Here is a 16,558-nt window from a genome sequence, read left to right as displayed (position 1 = left end):
GTTATAAATAGATATTCCTATTACTTTACCAAAAAAAAACAACATAATATATATATGATCTGTATTTAAGAATAAATTGAATGTATTCTTCTATGTGAAGAAAATTGGAATGTGAAATATTAATATTTTTATTTCGGGTTAGCGCACTTGGAAAAATGCGATCAGGTTTGCGTTTGATTAGTGATGTTAAGTTTCTTTTTTCACTTTTCATGCTCCATTGAAGTCTGTGGGGGGAATACGTTAGCACGGTCGCGATATTCAAAACATTTTTTTTGCGTGCTTCAGGTTAGCGCTTGTGCAAAATCTTTTACTTTTAACTTGTAATACACACGCTACCCAACGCGCTCAAAAAAGCTTACTTTTAGCTGAGTTAACACATGAGCGGGATCGATAAATAGCGCTTCACTTGTAATTTAGCATTTAGTTAACATGTGCAGACATTTTTAGGTAGTAAATATACTTCTATGGACATAATTGGTAAATGTCATGTGTATTATTGATAGTGTAGTGAGCATATAATGTGGCACTATACAAATTGAGTACATATTGTTATAAAGCTCTACATTTATTTTGTCCTGTTTATTTTTGCTTTGAATAATATAGTTGCACAAATAAAAATAACACTGTATTTTGATTCCAGCATCTTCCTTGAACCTCACAATATTTTAATTAGCAGGGAAATCTGACACCTAAAATAGTAACCTTCTCCTCTTGTCAGGAAAAAAAAACAGAAGTCAGAGAAAACAGTAAAAGGTAGAAATAGATATATAAAAGGAAAATAAATAAAACAGAATGGCTGTTAAAGCATGAAGCCTTTTAAGAACGAAGAAAGGACAATTTTTTCAGCTCTGTCAGAATGAAACAAAAAAAAGGAGAGGGAAAAATAAATCTTTTGTTTTGTGTGTTTTTTTTTCAAGACTAAATACCCCAAAATGCGACAAGAAAAGTCCTTTTTTTTGGTTTGCCTTTCATGAACTGATTCAGTGAATACAGCTCATTGCTTCTTTGGCTGTGACCTTTGACCTGCAGGGTGCAGAGTCATTTTGTCCTGGGTGCACAGCTTTCCCACAGGCTGTCTGACTGAAAAACAAGCGTTTAGCGCTAGTACCCACTAAAAAATAACAGGGGGAGTTTACTGATTAATATTCATGAATAGGAAACAGCCAGGTTTTGTAATCTCACAGAAACTTCTCATGCAAGGTAGGTTTGAAGGGAGGAATATATTTTAAAAATGTGAGTATAATCTGTAGAGACTTTAAAGGGAGTTTTACATAAAGTCATTTGCAGAGGATAGTCCTTGCACATCAATACAAATATATATATTTGGAATTTGCATTCAAGGCATTATAATTTTAATAGTTATTCAGATAACATATTTTAATTAACATATACTTTTTAACGATATAATCAAAGCAATCAATAATATTTCATATTATATGTTGTTCTTTTGATTAGAAAAAAAACTGATAAGACTGGATAAGCTTATAAGGTGCAGTCACTTTTTATAAATGTTGTAGGCCTCTTCCTATTCATAAGGCTAAAGCCAAGTCCTAATGTTTTTAAAACAAATTAACATCCTTTTTACTGCAGTTATTTTTAGTAGCTATACTCCACCATTTGCCATATTTGGGGGAGCCCACAGACAACAAGGCTAGTAACTACTTTCATGATGTTAGTACATAGTGCATTATTTTTGCAGTTATTTGATAACGCCAATCAGGGACAGATATGTTGCAGGGTTAGCATTGAGAAGTCAGCAGGATGCATTTCAAGTTCTGAGAGTTAGAAATTGCTCAATTATCATAGCTAAATTACAGGAAAAGGGGGAACAAATAAATGATGACAATATATTGTAAAACTCTTTCATTTTGCATAACTAAACATTTTATATAAAAACCTCAATGTGTTTAAAGTTCCCCTAACATTATGGCTGCCGAACCATGTGCCCCACCAACTGTGATCGTCACTCAGTTTTTCTACCACCACTCTGTACTGGATTCCCCAAGCTCCTCCCGATCACACCCATGGATCACCTGGTTCTACCCACAAAACACATGATCCTGCCCTCTTGTCACAACCCCACCCACAAATCACTGGTTTGCCTCTGGGATGTGCTTCCCCAATCATTAAATCCTGGAGAAGCCATTCACAGCACCTCCTATAACTCTTCACAATGTAAGCCCATAAAAAAGAAAATTTGCACCTTTCTAATTGACTTCTATTATCAAATTTTGCATTTTACCATTTGCAAGAACACTAGAGGGCAACACTATTTCCTGCTATGTAGTGCTGTAGACACCTACCTACGTATCTCTTCAACATAAATTACCATGAGAAAAAGCTAATTTGATACCAGAAGTAAATTGGGAGATTGTTTATAATTATATGCTCTGTCTAAATCACAAGAATATCAGTTTAAAGTGACAATTAAAAAGACAAGAATATCTATATATTTTTTAAATATTCTGTCCATATGCTATTTTGAAAGAACAACAATGCACTACTGGGCGCTAGTGGAACACATTCAGTGACACAATAAAAAGTGACATTATGTGCAGCCACCAATCCGCAGCTAGATCCCTGTAGTACATTTCTGCTCCCCAGGCTACCTAGGTATGCGTTACAAAAAAAAGCTGTTAAAAATAGTATGCTCTATCTGAATCATGAAAGAACAATTTTGGATTTCCTGTCCCTTTATGTTTATTTGTTGCAGCTAAACGAGGTTATTTATTTAGGGCTAGATTTCAAGTGGAGTGCTAAATTATTGCACCTGCAAATGGGCAAATGTGTCCATTTGCGGGCTTGCGATAATTAACCAGCCATTACAATTAATTACTAGGCAGTATTTTGGGGATAAAGTTGGTGGGAGTGGGGTGTTAGAAAAAAAACACACTGAAAAGTGCCTTTACATTGTGGTCTATATGAACTGTGTGTTGTTCCCAGTAAATATATATGTATATGCTTATATATTTATGTGTTTATATGTGTATACACATATTAAGACATAAATAAATATATATATATATATATACTGTATATACATAAGCACATACATATATATTTATATTTGCTGCCATTGCTTACCCTCTTCGCTGCGCTTAGGTTCTGATGCTCCCATTGAAGCTTATGGAAGCACAATGCTTCCCAGCAATGTGAATGCGAGCTTGCATTCGCATTTCTGACAACTTGTAATACTAGCGCACATTAGCGTGCGCTGGTATTACACAGTGGAGCGCAAAGAGGAAGAGACGTGCAGAGATGACGTCATCGCCGCACATTCACAGGAACCGCCGCATCCCTGGCAACAGCCAGAGTAGCAACCGCTTTGTCCCTGGCAATAGCGGCCCAGGAAGCGGCGTGACATATATATCTATATTTACAGAATATAGCTTGATATTATTGGTATAGATATATATATAATTAAAAACTATCGGCCAGATTACGAGTTTTGCGTTAGAAGCTGTGCGGTGCTAACGAGCAGTTTTTTCTGACCGCTCACTTACCTGCAGCGCTGGTATTACGGGTTTTTACAAACCCGGCATTAAAAGGCAAGAAGTGAGCGTTGAGCAAAATTGTGCTCCTTACCGCACTCCAATACCAGCGCTGCTTAAAGGATTACTTTCTGTTATAATTTTTAAGCTTAACAACTAACATATTAAAGTTAATAAACATTAATTAAAATCTACTGACCTATATTTTCTCCAAAACGAAGTTTCATAATGTTCTAAAAGTTATATCTTTTATTTGCCGATGATGTCACGTTATCCTGCCACTATTTTCAGCACTGAGTGTTCAAAATACTTAAACCAATAACTTTGTGTTTAAAGCGCCATTTTGAAACCTAGGTATTGTAAACGGATTGGTACAGAGCAAAGGATACCCACGGAGTGGGTTTGGAAAACAATTAAATTTGCAGACAAGATTTCTGATATACGGTAGAGATATGTTAATGAAATTCTATTGATAAAAAGCGTATTTGGGGTAGTTAGTTAGTAACAGGCATAGAAAATATTTACTTACAGTGTCCCTTTAACTATTTAATAACTACCTAGCTAAAATAAAGACAAAATGACCTGTAAAATAAAACCTAACCTAAGTTACACTAACACCTAACACTACACTACAATTAAATAAATGACCTAAATTAAATACAATTAACTAAATTAAATACAATTAGCTAAAGTATATAAACCCCCCCCCACTAAATTACAGAAAATAATAAACAAATTACAAGATATTTAAACTAATTACACCTAATCTAATAGCCCTATCAAAATAAAAAAAGCCTCCCCAAATAAAAAAAAAAATCCTAGCCTAAACTAAACTACAAATAGCGCTTAAATGGGCCTTTTGCTGGGCATTGCCCCAAAGTAATCAGCTCTTTTTTAACTGTAAAAATACAATACAAACAACCCCAACAGTAAAACCCACCACCCACACAACAAACCCCCCAAATAAAAATCTAACTAAAAAAACATAAGCTCCCATTGCCCTGAAAAGGGCATTTGGATGGGCATTGCCCTTAAAAGGGCAGTTAGCTCTTTTGCGGCCCAAAGCCCTAACCTTAAAAATAAAACCCACCCAATACACCCTTAAAAAACCCTAACACTAACCCCCTGAAGATCAGATTACTGTTCTGAAGACCGGACATCCATCCTCAACGAAGCCGGGAGAAGTCTTCATCCAAGCCGGGGCAAAGTGGCCCTCCAGACGGGCAGAAGTCTTCATCCAGACGGCATCTTCTATCTTCATCCATCCGACGCGGAGCAGCTCCATCTTCAAGACATCCGGCGCGGAGCATCCTTTTCATCCGGAGTCTTCTTAATGAATGAAGGTTCCTTTAAATGGCGTCATCCAAGATGGCGTCCCTTAGATTCCGATTGGCTGATACAATTCTATCAGCCAATCGGAATTAAGGTAGAAAAATCCTATTGGCTGATGCAATCAGCCAATAGGATTGAAGTTCAATCCTATTGGCTGATTTAATCAGTCAATAGGATTGAGCTTGCATTCTGTTGGCTGTTCCAAACCGGAGCGGCAGATTAGGGGTTAAAAATTTTATTTTAGTATTTGCGATGCGGGAGGGTTTAGAGGTTAATAGGTAGTTTATGGGTGTTAGTGTACCTTTTAGCACTTTAGTTATGAGTTTTATGCTACGGCGTTGTACCATTAAACTCTTAACTACTGACTTTAGAATGCGTTAGGGATCTTGGAGGTAGAGGATGTAACACTCACTTTTTGGCCTCCCAGGACAGACTCGTAATACCGGCGCTATGGAAGTCCCATAGAAAAAAAGGGTTTAAAAAGTTTACGTAAGTCGTTTTGCGGTAAGGCCAAAGAAGTGTACGGTGCCCCTAAACCTGCAAGACTCGTAATAGCAGCAGGCGTAAAAAAGCAGCGTTAGGACCTGTTAAAGCTGCTTTTTACCTTAATGCACAACTCGTAATCTAGCCGTATATTTTCTTCTATTGGAAGAACATAGGAATGCCATATATTCAATATTCGAATAACCACTTTCGCCTGTAACTAAGTATAAGAGTGATATAGACCTAGAATAGCCATAAACAGGGCCGGTGCTAGTATTTTTGGCCACACAGGCGAGGATAACTTTTGCCGCCCTCCCTAGTGGTTGTGCTGCATAACAAAATCAGACAGTGGTTGAGCTGCATAGCAAAATCAGATAGTGATTGTGCTGCATAGCAAAATCAGACAGTGGTTGTGCTGCATAGCAAAATCAAACAGTGGTTGTGCTGCATAGCGAAATCAGACAGTAATTGTTCTGCATACCAAAATCAGACAGTAGTTGTGCTGCATAGCAACATCACACAGTGGTTGTGCTGTATATCAAAATCAGACAGTGGTTGTGCTGCATAACAAAATCAGACAGTGGTTATGCTGCATAGCAAAATCAGACAGTGGTTGTGTCGCATAACTAAATCAGACAGTGGTTGTGCTGCATAACAAATCAGACAGTGGTTGCTTGTGCTGCATAGCAAATCACACAGTGGATGTTTGTGCTGCATAACAAATCAGACAGTGGTTGTGCTGCATAACAAATCAGACAGTGGTTGTGCTGCATAACAAAATCAGACAGTGGTTGTGCTGCATAGCAAAAACAGACAGTGGTTGTGCTGCATATTATTATTATTATTATCAGGTATTTGTAGAGCACCAACAGATGCATAACAAATATATATATATATATATATATATATATATATATATATATATATAATATATATATATATATATACACATACAGATATATTTAAAATTACATCTAAATCTAATTGATTTATTATTACTGACTGATCAGTGACAATGAATGATGAGGGGGCAAAGTGTGTGTGAGTAAAACTGAGATAGAGCCACTGCCTCAGGAGGACAGGACTTACCTCCATATCGATATGTTCTTCTCCCTTTGGACACACCAGTGCTATTCTTCATAGCGTGAGAGTGGGACGCCAGGCCATCCAAGGAGCACAGAGGGAGTAAGGGAGGGCAGCACATCATGTGTCTAACCCCTGTGCTGGAAGCCTGGAACTAACTAGCATCGCTCTGCACAGGCTGGTGTCCAAAGCATGCACGGCACGCCTGACACTTCAGAAGTTCAGCTCAAGCATTGGGCTCCCGGCTCTGCAGTCTGCACGTCAGATACATCACATCAAACTAACTGCAGACTGACGTGGTGCGTGCAGACTATGTTTTTTACCCCAGGGCGGCACTGGCGGGCAGCCAACACATTGTGCGCAGCGCAAGTGCAACACATATTGCCAGTATTAGCCTGTCATCATTACATTTATACAGCTGGCCCTTAACTGTGATGACTTCTGGCCTGCCACCGCCACCGACAGTTTTTGAATTAAAAAAAAAAAAAAGGCTAAAACTCCTGGCAGCGCCTAAGGAATATAAAAAACTGTGAATCGCACCTTTCTGTAAAGTGCTCCTCTGCAGCAAATGATTATGAATAGGCGCACTAAATAAAATAAAAAAACATTAAAGGGCCACTAAACCCAAAATCTTTCTTTCATGATTCAGATAGAACATACAAATTTAAACCACATTACAATTTACTTCTATTATTTATTTTGCTTAATTTTTTAGATATCCTTAGTTGAAGAAAAAGCAATGCACATGGGTGAGCCAATCACATGAGGCTTCTATGTGCAGCAACCAATCAGCAGCTACTGAGCATATCTAGATATGCTTTCCAGCAAAGAATATCAAGAGAATAAAACAAATTATATAATAGAAGTAAATTAGAAAGATGTTTAAAAATGCATTCTCTTTCTAAATCATGAAAGAAAAAATGTGGGTGTCATGTCCCTTTAAACAAATTATCAGTGTTGTTTTTCTCCAAGATTGCGCCCAGAGGCGTAACTAAAAACCACAGGGCCCAGGTGCAAGAATCTACCCCCCCCCCCCAAAAAAAAAAAAGTGAACTTGATACATATCTTTTTTTTTTTTTTTTTACATTTAACACAGAAAAAAAAGTGAATCAGATTACATGTCTGCAAAAGGAGGTACCCTGTGCCCACAGTCTGTAAGATGGCCTTACCCCCTATTACTGTATATAGTGACACTGTTTAACCCACCAGTACTGTATATAGTGAGTTAGTGTCTGTAATCTGTCGGTAAGATGGCCGGCCTGACCCTACCCGCCCCAGTACTTTATAAAGTGACCACAGTAGTCTGTGACATGGTCCAGCCCCCCTGTACTGTATATAGTGATACTGTATAGTGCCACTGTTTACCCCCCCCCCCCCCATGCTGTAGTAACAAGGTCTGTAATTTGCTGGTTCCACAAACATACACACATACATGCATAAATACACACACAGTCACATACATACATACATACACACACACACACACACACACATACACACATACATGCATATATACACACACAGTCACATACATACAAACATACATACACACACAGACACACACACATATACATGCATAAATACACACACAGTCACATACATACATACACACAGACACACACATAAACACCAATGGGTAAAACAGAAACACTAACCCCTGTAGTCAGAGACACTAGTGAAGCATCATGTCACACTCACATGATATCAGTACAGGCAGTGGCAGGTCAACGTTTTTTATTGTAAAAAAAAATATTTTTTTTTAAGCTGGGCCCCCAAGCTTGGGGGCCCAGTCGCAACTGCAACCTCTGCACCACCTCTAGTTTAGCCCCTGATTGCACCCCCCTGCTTAGGCACTTAAAGTGGCTGCCTAACCTGCCTTTATGCTAGCGCCGGGCCTGGCCATAAAGAGGCTATATGCAGGGAAAAAACAAGGATTTTGGATGGCACTACCAGATATTGAAAGTTATAATATAGCAATAAATGCCAAATATGTAATTGATTGGTTCTTAGAATTAGGAAATTTTTCAATTTTGGAAGTAGAAAAATTGTTGATAGCACCTTTCTCTCTTAAATCCTTTGCCCATATTTCGGTAAATAAATTACCCAAAAGAATTAAACAGCTGGCGGTTATAGAACAACCTATACGGGCCTGGCAGAAATTTTGTTTAAAGCTAGGGATAAATTATAAGGTATCATAATTTTTAACTATTAGAGTGAATCCTGAGTTTTCTGAAGGATACGATTCAGCAAGATTCGGCAAATGGTCTCAATTAGGTGTGAGGTATATAGTCCAGCTACTTGATATGGAGAATAACAGAGTAAAAACATATAATGAATGCAAAGAATAGTTTGGGATCCCAAACCAACAATTCTTTTCATACCTTCAACTCCTTCACTATGTTGAACAATTTCTGAAATATAGTAATATAGAATGGGATAATTCAGTTATAAGACAGATTTTGCTTCTATTTCAACAAGGGAATCTTTCTTTTACTAGCACATATACAGTATCTTCTTAGTAAAATCCCAAGACAATAACGGGAGATATCTCAAGTTAAAATGGGGCAGCAAAGTCTCAAATTAGGATGTGATTGAGTTACTGATGTCTTCAAATACAAGGTTAGCTAAAACTACGATGGAAGAATATTACAAAGAACAGCAAATTAAGATATTATATCAGACCCTTATTACACCAACATTTTTCTCACAATGGTCAAAGGAAGAGGTTAAATTATCCTGTGTAAAATGTAATTTTAGAGGTGCAGACATGCTTCATTATTTTTGGATATGCCCTATAATTCAGAAATTTTGGGCGAAAATATCCTTTTAGGCATCCAAAATATTGAAGTGTATACCGTTTTAAACACGATGTTCTTTTTTTCAACATCCTTTAAAGAAAGTGGTAGAAATGTACATTTACTAAATACAGCCATTCTCCTTGGTAGAAAAGGAATATTGAAATATTCGAAATCCAAGTGAGAACCAAAATTCTCTGAAATGAAGAATAATATTTCTTATCAGCTATTCTTAGAACAAGCTAAAGCACAGATGGAGATACTAAACATTTTTTTGAAAAATGGAAAGATTATATCAAGTCACTGGACATTAATATACAAAAAACAATTATCAATCAATTTAAAAATTAAATTTTCAGATTGGAAGCAAACTTAAGAGGCAAATGGCTGTATCCTGAGTTTGACCAGTGAATTTTACATTATATGCAATAATATACATCATGGGTCTTTTTTGGGAAAAATCATGTTACCTAAGGTCTATTAGGGTGACTATTTCAGATTTTTAATCAATTATTATTGATTGTTGACAAATAATATAAGAATTTGTTTATTCTACAGATTGGTTCTCTGTATTATACACAATGTTGATGTATGGATCGGGGGGGAAAAAAAAGAAAAAGGAACTGGCTTAAATAGTTACGGGAAGCTGTGTCTCCCAATTTTTTATATTTGGTTGTTGTTTAACAAAGCTAGTCAATAAAGAACATAAACCGGAAGTATAACAGCGATAAGAATTTTATTTTGGAAAGCGAGCTTCATTCAAGTCTATGGGGAGAAAAGGTTAACGCGGTCGTAATATCCGAAGTTCTGAAGCTAGCGTGCTTCCTGTTTTGCTTGTTTGCTATTTACTTTCAACTTGTAATATACGCGCTAACCTGTCCGCGTTAAAAGTTAACTTCCAGCAGTGTTTACGAATGAACAAAAGCACTAAATAGCTATCCACTTGTAATCTAGTCCACCATGGGGTTGATTTATAAAGCAGTGGATGCTGCTTCCGACCCACTCTGCTTCGGGTCCATCTGAAGCGGAAGTTAAGAAGCAGCAGTCGTAAGACCACTGCTCCTTAACTCGTCTGATATCTCCGAGGCGGCGGACAGCAATCAGCTCAATCGGATACGATCTGGTTGATTGACACCCCCTGCGAATCTACAGGGGGCGGCATTGCACTAGCATTTCACAAGAAATGCTTGTGCAATGATAAATGCCGACAGCATATCTGTGGCGGACATGATCAGCTTCAGCGCACTATAATAAATCGGCCCCCATTTGTTAACTCCTGTAAGGGAGTTAAATACATAGTCAAAGCTCTTGCACCACTCCAAATAAGTGAGTATACAGCTGGTGAGCAAATGAGAAGCAAACATACATTCATATACTCCAGTCAGTGGATGCGCGCTCATCTGGAGCAGAGAGGGATGCGTGTGTAACTTTTTAGTAACTGAAAGAACATGTTTAAAAATAAAATATTTTAAACAAACCCAGAGATCTCTCTCCCTATATTGACCCAAGAATTTTAACCTCTTAAGGACATATGATGGAATTTTTCCGTCATAAAACAATTGAGCAAACTGAAAGCTGTGTCCTTAAAGGGTTAAACGTTTAACCTTTATTCAAACTTCCTCATTAACACATCCAAGTCTGAAATTTTAAATCTCACCCTACCAACACCTAAAGCAGAACTGGCACAAATGGAACCCTAACTCCCTCAAATATCTAGGTGTTCATTTAACCACATCCATTGAAAAATTTGTTCCACTCAATTATGGCAGCATAAAAGAAGATATCAAGTTGGAGATCCAAAAAATAGTCCTGGTTAGGACGTATAAACTTAATAAAAATGAATATTTTCCCAAGGATTCTATACATTCTACAAACACTACCAATACCCTTACCAGAGACATATATTACATTTCTACAGAAAGCATTTAGTGACTTTACATGGAACAAAAACACCTTAGAATTAAAAATAAAAAAATTGTATTGTAAATTGTAAATATACTTGAACAATCCCTTAAAAAAATAAAAGATGTATATCGTTAGAACACCACATATCCCAATCTACTAACATGACTAGACCCTGTTGGTCATTAACAAAACAAAACCCTCAAATACATAATACCAACCCGATCATATCAGAAACATATAAAACATGGGATAAAGCCTTTCCCACACCTCACGTCTAAACCCTCTCCACTTACCTCGTTAATATACAACGGAGAACTAAACCTGGGCACACATGCATTGACTCACCATCATCCTACTCATTTGTCCGATTTCCCAATAGAACAAGAACAAATAAAATCCCAGGAAACTCTTATACAACAGGGATTCACATGATTTAAAAATTGGTTTACCTATAGAAGAACACACAACTTTATAACAACACATCACCAAAACAGAAACATGACCAGAACGCTAACAAAATTTGAGAATGTATGCGAAAGAGAACCCCCAATAAGATACACTCTATCTCTTCTATACAAAATACTAAGCACCCCTTTTCCAGGTTATACAATGCCATACTTTGAAAGATGAGAATAAGACCTTGGAATTATTATAACTCCACAGATATTTTCAGTAATAATCCATTCCTCACTTAAAACTTCCATATCATCAGCAGCACTCAAAATCAATTTAAAATTTCTACATAGATGGTATTATACTCCTCGAAAGCTTCACCTTCTATTTAAAAGGGCAAAAAAGAAATGCTGGCGTTGTGGTCACGTCTGTAGCGATATGGCCCATATGTGGTGGTTGTGGTGGTGCAATGCACATCGAAACAAAACCTTTGGAGATCCATAATCTAAGAAATTGAAGATATCCTAGAAATTCAGATCCCCCTAGACCCTCTTATATGGTTACTAAACAAACCCCCTAAAATAAAATATAAGCCATTCCTAAAATTATTTTTTATACTGACCAACAGTATCAAATTTGTAATAGCTGAGAATTGGAAATCCAAAGACCCACCCACAGAAAAGATGTGGATACAAAGAGTATCAGAATTGTTATTATTAGATAAATGTTATTATTTGAAACAGGATATAATGGATGTTTATGCAGAAATGCTGATGACATGGGAGACATACCTCAAAAGTAACTAAAACAAATCCCAGATATGAGGCCGCTAAATAGAGTGATTTATACACATATAGCCTGATTGGTACCTAAAACATTAAGTAAATACTTAGAAAAACAAACATGAGAAAAGACACCAATCACATTGTCAGCGATACCTTGCATATGTATTACTTTTTGTTTTAATTTTAATTTAATTTTTCTTCTGTTCATTGATAATTTATATGTTATTTAGTAAAATCAAATTAGCTTAACATATATCATTACAACTCAATTGTACTAAAATGGAGCAGCGCCTCCAATCTATGTGAAAAACCTATATTATTATCATCAATAAAGCTAATTAAAATATATATATATTAATGAGAGTATTTTTCACACTAGAATGATGTCCATTTAATGGAAATCATTATGTTAATTAATGTATGTCATGTAGTATATTTCTCCATTTCAAAAACTGTGGTCGACAGTAGAATTTTACTACATGTTACTAACAAGGTTTAAAAGCATTGCCCCAGATCTCCAATCATCTGTTTAAAGTATTTGAAAGTTTGTTTAACTTCCTGCTCTTCCATCTTGCTTTAAGCAGGTCAGTTTTCGCTGGCACCATAGTGGGTGAGTTAACATCAACATTCCTGTGACTCCCAGCAGGTCACTGATAAAGCTGACATTTGAAAACTAAATCTAAATCAAAGTATAACTTGTCACTTAGATACTGATAATATTATCAGGTAACTACACACAACATTTGGAATATTTTCCTCCCCATGGACCTATCCCAAGGCTATTGCATTCCAACCAGTCTGGGGCACATAGCTAGCAAAACATATAGTTATGTGTTCACTAATGTGAAGTGTTAGAATAAATTAGAGCGATAGCTAAAACATTTTATGAAATCACAAAATGTGGCACCTTTAACCTATGGCCAAATCATACCAATATAACTGAAAAATCAATGGATATTCCCTATAAAAAAAGAAAGAAAACCAAATCTGTATACTACGGTGAGCCTACACAACAAAAATATTTATATGGCTATTTCAAATTAATAATAAGAGCCTATTAATATCATAAGTATTTTTGATATTACAAAATAGAAAAGCATAATGCTATAAAAATATATACATATGTACATAAAAACTAACCGCTAGATTTAGAGTTCTGCGTTAGCCGTCAAAACCAGCGTTAGGGGCTCTAAACGCTGGTTTTGGCCGCCCGCTGGTATTTAGAGTCAGTCAGGAAAGGGTCTAACGCTCACTTTGCAGCCGCGACTTTTCCATACCACAGATCCCCTTACGCCATTTGTGTATCCTATCTTTTCAATGGGATCTTTCTAACGCTGGTATTTAGAGTCTTGGCTGAAGTGAGCATTAGAAATCTAACAACAAGACTCCCAAAAAGCCAGGAGTTAAGAGCTTTCTGGGCTAACGCCGGTTCATAAAGCTCTTAACTACTGTGCTCTAAAGTACACTAACACCCATAAACTACCTATTTACCCCTAAACCGAGGCCCCCCCACATCGCCTCCACTCTATTAAAAATTTTTAACCCTTAATCTGCCGATCGCACACCGCCGCAACCTACGTTATCCCTATGTACCCCTAATCTGCTTCCCCTAACACCGCCGACCCCTATATTATATTTATTAACCCCTAATCTGCCACCCCCAACATCGCCACCACCTACCTACAATTATTAACCCCTAATCTGCCGACCGGACATCACCGCTACTATAATAAAGTTATTAACCCCTAATCTGCCTCACTCCCGCCTCAATAACCCTATAATAAATAGTATTAACCCCTAATCTGCCCTGCCTAACATCACCGACACCTAACTTCAAGTATTAACCCCTAATCTGCCGACCGGACCTCACCGCTACTCTATTAAATTTATTAACCCCTAAAGCTAAGTCTAACCCTAACACTAACACCCCCCTAAGTTAAATATAATTTTTATCTAACAAAATAAATTAACTCTTATTAAATAAATTATTCCTATTTAAAGCTAAATACTTACCTGTAAAATAAACCCTAATATAGCTACAATATAAATTATAATTATAATGTAGCTATTTTAGGATTAATATTTATTTTACAGGCAACTTTGTATTTATTTTAACCAGGTACAATAGCTATTAAATAGTTAATAACTATTTAATAGCTACCTAGTTAAAATAATTACAAAATTACCTGTAAAATAAATCCTAACCTAAATTACAATTAAACCTAACACTACACTATCAATAAATGAATTAAATAAAATACCTACAATTATCTACAATTAAACCTAACACTACACTATCAATAAATTAATTACATACAAAAACCTACAATTAAATACAATTAAATAAACTAACTAAAGTACAAAAAATAAAAAAAGAACTAAGTTACAAAAAATATTTTTTTTTTACAAACATTAGAAAAATATTACAACAATTTTAAGCTAATTACACCTACTCTAAGCCCCCTAATAAAATAACAAAGCCCCCCAAAATAAAAAAATGCCCTAACCTATTCTAAAATACAAATAGAAAAGCTCTTTTACCTTACCAGCCCTTAAAAGGGCCTTTTGCGGGGCATGTCCCAAATAATTCTGCTCTTTTGCCTGTAAAAAAAAACATACAATACCCCCCCAACATTACAACCCACCACCCACATACCCCTAATCTAACCCAAACCCCCCTTAAATAAACCTAACACTAAGCCCCTGAAGATCTCCCTACCTTATCTTCACCACGACGGGTATCACCGATCCGTCCAGAGGAGGCTCCGAAGTCTTCATCCAAGCCCAAGCGGGGGCTGAAGAGATCCATCATCGGGCTGAAGAGATCCATCATCCGGCTGAAGAGATCCATCATCCGGCTGAAGAGATCCATCATCCGGCTGAAGAGGTCCATGATCGGGCTGAAGAGATCCATCATCCGGCTGAAGAGGTCCATCATCGGGCTGAAGTCTTCTATCGAGCGGCATCTTCAATCTTCTTTCTTCCGGATCCATCTTCATCCCGCCGACGCGGAACATCCATCCTGGCCGACGACTTCCCGATGAATGACGGTTCCTTTAAATGACGTCATCCAAGATGGCATCCCTCGAATTCCGATTGGCTGATAGGATTCTATCAGCCAATCGGAATTAAGGTAGGAAAATTCTTATTGGCTGATGGAATCAGCCAATCAGATTCAAGTTCAATCCGATTGGCTGATCCAATCAGCCAATCAGATTGAGCGCGCATTCTATTGGCTGATCGGAACAGCCAATAGAATGCGAGCTCAATCTGATTGGCTGATTCCATCAGCCAATCAGAATTTTCCTACCTTAATTCCGATTGGCTGATAGAATCCTATCAGCCAATCTCTATCTGAATCATGAAAGAAAAATTTGTTCTACCCATAGTATCAAGTCCTGTTCACTACCATGCCAAATCTAAAACAAGTCATCTATCAAAGGCCCTATTAGGTTCAAAATGGAATGTGATTATGAACAAATACATTTTTTGGATTTAAATATTTTTAAAGTCAGAACTGAACAACACATTAGATTTGGTACATCTTTATACACTAAGAGCACTGACAGAAACTCGCTGCTGCTGGCATCTAGCTATCACCCATGACACCAAAAGTTAGGCATAATTTCCTCTCAACTCACGCGAGTAATCAGGAATAATTCCGAACCAGAAATCTGCAGTGAACAATTGGATGCTATGTGTAAGAAATTGGAGGAAAGGCTATATGACATTAAGGATATTAATATGGCGAGACAGAAACTCCACAGGTGTAACCAAGATTCACTCCTAAAACATAAAGAAAGAAAAAACACGACTGAAGAAAAGTTCAACTTTACTTTACCACATTCTCTCCATCACATGAGACCATAAGGGATTCCATTCACAATAGATGGGACTTACTTGAGACCGACAAGAGCCTGGCATCCTGGAAAACTAACACTCCAAGAGTGGTTTACCGACGGGCGAGGAGTATCAGGGACCTACTGGTAAAAAATGATCCCAAAAGTTCCCATCAGGGTGATACGTGGTTAAAATCTCGAAAAAGTGGTTGCTACAAATGCGGTGATTGTGTTAACTGTAATTCCATTCAAGTTAGAGATTCTTTTCAACATCCACACAAGAATAAAAGATATACCATTTGTTACCGTCTGAATTGTAACAGCTCATATGTCATATATATCCTAATTTGCCCCTGTTCTCTGGTCTATGTGGGGAAAACGACCACCCCTTTCAAAGATAGAATGGCGAATTGCAGATGCTCAATTAGGGAGGCTCTGAAGAATGGAACATC

This window comes from Bombina bombina, chromosome 1, assembly GCF_027579735.1.
Source record: "Bombina bombina isolate aBomBom1 chromosome 1, aBomBom1.pri, whole genome shotgun sequence".
Lineage (NCBI taxonomy): Eukaryota > Metazoa > Chordata > Amphibia > Anura > Bombinatoridae > Bombina > Bombina bombina.
The sequence above is the reverse complement of the archived record's forward strand: the minus strand, read 5'-3'. Positions refer to the sequence as shown.